Genomic DNA, 6,769 nt, shown 5'->3' with positions numbered 1-6,769 from the left:
CACCACCCTCAGTATATGGGGCTGGTGCCCTACTCTCTGAGCCACAGGAGCCGCCCCATGAGGATGAATTTTAATGACCATTTCAAATCAAAATCCAGTGAGGAGTTAGGTGCCAACAAGAAAAGATGAGTGTTTGGCTCATGCTTGTTGGCATGGAAAACAGTGAACAGTTCTCTGGAAACACAATTTGTAACATGTTCTTGACAGAGTCCTGCCCAAAAGAATGCCTCCCTATTTAAAGAAAACAAATTCCTTGCTTGAGAATTTATTGACAAGCAAAATCAAATTGAATTTAAGTTTTTTATTTTGTTTTAAGACGGAGTTTTACTCTGTCACTTTGTGTAAAGTGCTGTTGCTGTGGCTTCATAGCTCACAGCAACCTCAAACTCCTGGACTATAGCAATCCTTTTGCCTCAGCTTCGATAGTAGCTGGGACTACAGGTGCCCACCACAATACCCAGCTGATTTTTCTATTTTTAGTAGAGATGGGGGTCTCACTCTTACTCAGGCTGGTCTCGAACTCCTGAGTTCAAGCAAACCACCCCCCTCAGACTCCCAGAGTGTTAGGATTACAGGCATGAGCCACCTCAACCGGCTGTTTAAATTTCTTAATCTGAACATTCTTGATAGCAACAATCTCTGCAATGATAACATCTTGTAGGGAAGCATCTTTAAATAGCAAAATGTAAAACACTTTCCTTACTTTGGAAAATTTTTGAAAGAACTATTACCAGAAACCACTTGCTCAAGGCTTCCTGGGTGTGGCTCTCCAGGTCATAACTGTAAATATTCCGCTCAGAATAAATCTCTTTAAATTAAAAAAAAAAAAATTATTGCTGTTATAGGTTGAATTACATCCCTCTAAAAACGTACATTCAAGCCCCAACCCCTAGAACCTCAGAATGTGATCTCCTTTAGAAATACAGTCTTTGCAGAGGTAATCAAGATGCAATCAAGTGGTTAGGGCAGGTCCTAATCCGATATTGGATTGCTGACAAACACCAGAAGCTGAGGCAAAGACAGATTCCTCTTCAGCCATTCTCAACCTGTGGGTGGAGACTTCTTTGCAACAATGAAAATATATTCTGCATATCAGATATTACATTATGATTCATAACGGTAGCAAAATTACAGTTATGAGTAGCAACGAAAATCATTTTATGACTGGGGGTCACCACAACATGAGGAACTGTATTAAAGGGTTGTGGCATTAGGAAGGTTGAGAACCACCAGCCTTCAGAGAGAGCTGACACCTTGATCTCAGATTTCCAGTCCCTAGAACTATGAGATAATAAATTACTGTTATTTAAGCTGCTAAGTGTGTGGGGCTTTGTTATAGCAGCTCTAAGAAACTGATATGATCACCAGCCTAGGTTTTAAAATAACAACAATGGCCATCGTTTATTTCCGAGGGTTACATGTATAATCTCATTAAAGCCTCTCAACAAGCCAATGAAATAGTGATTATTATCATCTTTATTGTAGAAATAGGCAGACAAGCCTAAGTAAGACTAAGAAATTTGCTCAAGATTAGACAACCAAAAATGGTGGGGTTCGGATTGAATCCTGGACCATCTGACCCTGAAGCCTTCTATGTTAGACTGTAGAGCTTCAGTCATCAACCTCCAGCCAGTACCAGTCCACAGCCTATTGGGAATAGGGCCACACAGCATGAGGTGAGTGGCAAGTGAGCAAAGCTTCAATGGTATTTACTGAAATGGGATGGTAGATGTGAGAGAAGGATGGAACCCACTTCAGGTAGAATTAAGTAATAGAAATTTATTGATAATTTTGATACACCTGCAGGTGCACCTTGTGGTGGGCCAACAAGAAGCCACGAATAATGGGTGAGGAGGCTTTTATACTATTATTTTGCAGAGTCAGCAAGCTAGCGCAATACAGAAGCCAATCATAGCAGTTAGCACAATTCAATACAGCTCAAGGGTCACAAGGTAAGGGTACATCATAAAGGTTTACACAAGTCTGGGTGGGGGTACATACACATCACAAGTACATTACTTCATGATCATAAGATGGGGGTCACATAGTTCAGAGGGTACAAAACAAGTATTGGGTAAATTTCTGAGAACAACTTGGGACCTCTTCACCCAGGGCTTTATTTGGAATCAACCCCTCCCTTCCTCAACCCCTCCCTGCATACTTCCTTAATTTCAGGCTGTTTCTCTACCCTTGAGAGGGCAGGAACTAAAAGGCTTAGGAGAGGTTTCTTTTTCTAGGATAGGGGGCTTGTCCCCCACTGGTCTTAGGGAGGGGGTCAAGGGCTAGGGGCTTGGTTATTACATGGGGTTATTACATCCTTCTCTCACATCTACCATCCCATTTGGGGCTTGGTTTACTGCCACTCCCCATCACTCCCATCACCAGCTGAGCTCCACCTATGTCAGATCACCTGTGGAGTCTCACAATCGCTTGAGCCCTACTGTAAACTCTGCATGGGAGGGATCTAGCTCGCACACCCCTTATGAGACCGGATGCCTCATGATCTGAGGTGGAGCTGAGTGTACGATCAGTGATGCTAGCAACTACAAATATAGATTACATCACTAGCAGAGAGGTTTGAGGGCACAGAGACCATAAAATCAATTGCTTGCAGACTCATATCAAAGCCATCCCCCTGCCCCATCTATGGAAGAACTGTCTTCCATGAAACTGGTTTCTAGTGCCAAAAAGGTTGGGGACTGCTGTGTGGAGTCTATTCTATGGAAAACGTCAACAGCCTAGAAAGGAAAATCTAAATTTATGGCCTAGCCTTACTCTTTTGTTTAAAATAAAACCATAGGTAGATACAAAATGTAAATACCAAAGCACATTACTAAGTAAAATGTAAAATGGTTTTAAATTAATAGTCTTCTGGGATTACCAAGATTCTGGTTCTGACTGTTAGTATAAATTAATCAATAACTGAGTTTGTGTATTCCTAATAGTAGATGATAAAAAGTTATGTAGGAAGTGTAACTGTTTCCATGTTTTATAGTTGATGAAACTGAGATACAGAGGATACAGAGAGACAACTGATTGCCTGAGTACATGACTAGAATAATAAATCAAGAACAAGAGCCTGAACAGCTGAAAAGTATCTTTTTCCTTAGTCCAATATTCTCTGCCTCCTTTAGAAGCAAACTTGTTTTTGTTTTTTTTGTTTTTTTTTTTTTGCAGTTTTGCCTGGGGCCAGGCTTGAACCCACAACCCTCAGTATATGGGGCCAGTACCCTACTCCTTGAGCCACAGGCACCGCCTAGCAAACTTGTATTGATGTATTCCACATATGACTGAATACAGAGACAGGACATATAAAATGTGATCCATATTTACCTGGCAGGAGAGATACCACCATCACAAAGGTGGTTTTCCCAGGGCGAAGATTATCCATTGCACTCTGGATGTGCTGACCCCTGCAATTTCCCCAAATGTGGAAAACTCAACTGAATAATTTGTACTAGTGAGGACTGCATTCACTCTTTCCCCTGTAAAAAAAATAAAAATAATAATAAATAAAATCTGATCCTTATTTTTCCAATGAGACCCCCCCCATTAGCCTAATTAGATATAGAAACTATTAGGAATACAGATAACAGAGTCCAGCATGTGGAATATTTAATAACGTAGTTGCACATACATATTTTCAGTTGATGCATAGTAACTGTATATATATTTATGGGGTGCAGAGGGATATTTCAATACATGCATACAATGTGTAATTCTGGGTAATTAGCATATACATCACCTGAAACATTTATCATTTCTTGGTGTTGGGAAGTTCAAAATCTGCTCTTTCAGTGTTTTGAAAATACACAATCAATTGATGTTAACTATAGTCACTCTGTAGTGCTATAGACCTTGGAACTCATTCTTCATATCTAGCTGCAATTTTGTATCTGTTAAACAATTTCTTCACCCTCCTCCCCAAGACAGAGTCTAACTTTGTCATAGTAAGTGCCATGGGGTCATAGCTCACAGCAACCTCCAACTCGGGCTCAAGCAATCCTCTTGCCTCAGCCTCCCAAGTAGTTGGGACTACAGGTACCTGCCACAACGCCTGGCTATTTTTAGAGATAGGGTCTCGCTCTAGCTCAGGCTGGTCTGGAACTCCTGAGCTCAGGCAATCATCCACTCACCTCAGCCTCCCAGAGTGCTGGGATTACAGGTGTGCACCACCATGCCCGGCCCAGTTAACCAGTTTCTCTCTATCCTCCCCTCTCCCCACCATTCCCAGCTTCCTAGTACCTACTATTATACTCTCTACTTCTAAGAGATCAACTTTTTTAGCTCCCACACATGAGTGAGAACATGCAGTATTTATCTTTCTGTGTCTGCACATATATTTAAATCACACACTACATAAGATATTATAATATCTTAATTTATAATGTAGCTATTTTCAATCTCACATTTCATAAAACAATTTTATTCAAACTCTTCACATACATTTTTGACATTAATGACTTCATTATCACTAGACCCCTTTTTGGAATCATCTAACAGTTTTCAGGAGCATTTTTTTTCCCCTGTCCAAGCCCTTAAAATTCCATATAAGACACTCTTGTTGGAAATGTTACCCCACTTTTGTGTTTGTCCTCTACATTTACATTCATCATTGCTACCTATACGTATGACCAATTATTTAATGTCACTATTGCTTTTGAGTAATATTGAAGAGTTCGTTTACACTGACAAAAAGCACTTAACAATTGTGAGGTCTTCTTTGCGAGAATACTTCTAGGTTCAATTTCTTTGCTTCCTTCTTTCAGTTCTTCTAGGGGACCCTTCCAACAAGCATTCAAGTTAGAGTTGATTTCAAATTAATGGGTCTTTCCCAAATAGAACATTTTCTTCCTCAAAGTATTAGAGATTTTGAAATCTCAGAAAACATGGGAATTTTTTTGTTTTGTTTTTTTGAGCTTTATCGCCCTCGGTAGAGTCCCATGGCATCACTGCTCACAGCAACCTCCAACTCCTGGGCTTAGGCGATTCTCTTGTCTCAGCCTCCAGAGTAGCTGGGACTACAGGCACCCGCAAAAACATCTGGCTATTTTTTGGTTGCAGTTTGGCCGGGGCCGGGTTCAAACCCTTCACCCTTGGTATATGGGGCTGGCACCCTACCCACTGAGCCATAGGTGCTGCCCAAACATGGGAAATTTTATAAGACCTCCCATAGTAGGAGATACCCCAACTTTCTGGGAGCTAACTTTGGTGATAAAAGATTTTGCCTTAAAGTAGTAACATAAAGATCAGATCATTTTAAAAAATGCCTGAATTACCTTGGGGTATACATAACTGAATCCATTATTTTTTCAGATGTGTCATCGTGTTTATCCTTCAGTAACTCAGGCAGAAATTTCCTGAACAGGCTGATGAGCCACCTGTTAATATTATATGCTCACACGTTGGTTTTATGGAAGAATTTTCGCACGCTGAATCTAGGCTCCAGGATTCAATGGGCGGAAGAATTGACGTCAGCCCTTGCTTGCCCGCTGTTGCATTCGAATCTGCAGGAATGTTCCCTCACACAAGCTCAGATCTGCCCAGGCCCCAGCTGCTCCATATAGGGCAGGGCTTTTGACCCCACAGCCTGGGTAGGACCTCGGCAGGATCTTGGCCTTGGCCATGGCAGCCCAGCTTCCACTCCACTCTCTGAATCTCCCATACCTTGAGCCTTGCTGCTTCACACTCTCCTTTGCTGGAAGCTGCCTTTCCTCAAGCACTATACTCAAGAAAAGCACTGAAATTATATTTCTTATTCATTTTCCCTGTTGCGTTTCCTAGAATTTCAGCAATTTTTTTTCTACTTGCATTGTGGGTTAAATAGGCTTTTGTGGGCTAGTCTGGGAACATTGTTTCCAGTGAAAAATGCATTCTGTGTTGGAAACAAACAAAATACACAAAGAAACTTTGGGAACACAACTTCTTTGTAGAGTCAGGACTGCCTGTCCAGTCTCATGTATCAAAGCCTGCAAGGGTTCTCTTTTCAAATCTGGACAGGGTTAAATAAAAAAAAAAAAAGCCCCAAAATCTCAATCTGGGATGAAAATCTACAAATCTGGCCACGTTGGGGAATCTTGAGAAACAGTTTTGATTTTTTTAAAAATTATCCTCTGACTGGGAGGAGATGGGGGAGGGTGTAGAAATAAAGTGATATAATTGCCCTCTTCCTCCTTAGAAAGACTAAACTGTTCAATCACTTGACAAAGCCTTGATTAAAGCATTTGTTAATGATGTGTGGAGCACTTACAAGGTGCTGGACACTATCTTAGCACCTACAAGGTGCTAGGGACAGCTCTGTCATGACAAACAAGGTCTATGGAGAGACTGAGAACAAGTAGAGAATAAAACAGACACCCAATAGCATGTAAAGCAGGACCAATGTCAGGACGAAAAGGAAAGAAGGCACGGGGACGTAGTATGCACAAGTGTGGAGGGAGCTATCTTGGTTGGAGGCAACTTTCATGCTAAGATGAAAACTGGCTAGGAGTGGCTATGGGGAAGAGAACCCAGGTAAAGGGCATGGCGAGTGCAAAGGCCCTGAGGTAGGATAGAATGAAGGGGTTGATGCCTCTAGAGTGTATCAAGCTGAGCAGAGGGAGAGTAATATGAGATTTGCTTGTGGATGCCGTGAGGGGCCAGATCCTGCAGGGTCCTGCAGCCAGGGGAAGTTATTTATATTTGATTCTAAGTGCAAAGACAACATCGGAAGGCTTTTAAGTAGGGCAATGGCTAATGTGATCAGACCTGAAAGGCCACCCTCCTACTC

At 41.6% G+C, this 6,769-nt stretch overlaps 1 non-coding gene across 1 annotated transcript; it reads left to right on the top strand.

Moving 5' to 3' along the window:
• The first annotated feature begins 3,325 nt into the window (after positions 1-3,325).
• Positions 3,326-3,487, top strand: LOC111725483. Its single transcript, XR_002773540.1, has one exon. It is a non-coding gene; the product is annotated as a U1 spliceosomal RNA (small nuclear RNA).
• Positions 3,488-6,769: the final 3,282 nt, after the last annotated feature.

This window comes from Otolemur garnettii, unplaced genomic scaffold (genome assembly GCF_000181295.1).
Source record: "Otolemur garnettii isolate 467f Iridium unplaced genomic scaffold, OtoGar3 scaffold00041, whole genome shotgun sequence".
Taxonomy (NCBI): domain Eukaryota; kingdom Metazoa; phylum Chordata; class Mammalia; order Primates; family Galagidae; genus Otolemur; species Otolemur garnettii.
Note: the sequence above shows the minus strand (reverse complement) of the source record. Positions and strands in the feature narration are given on the sequence as shown.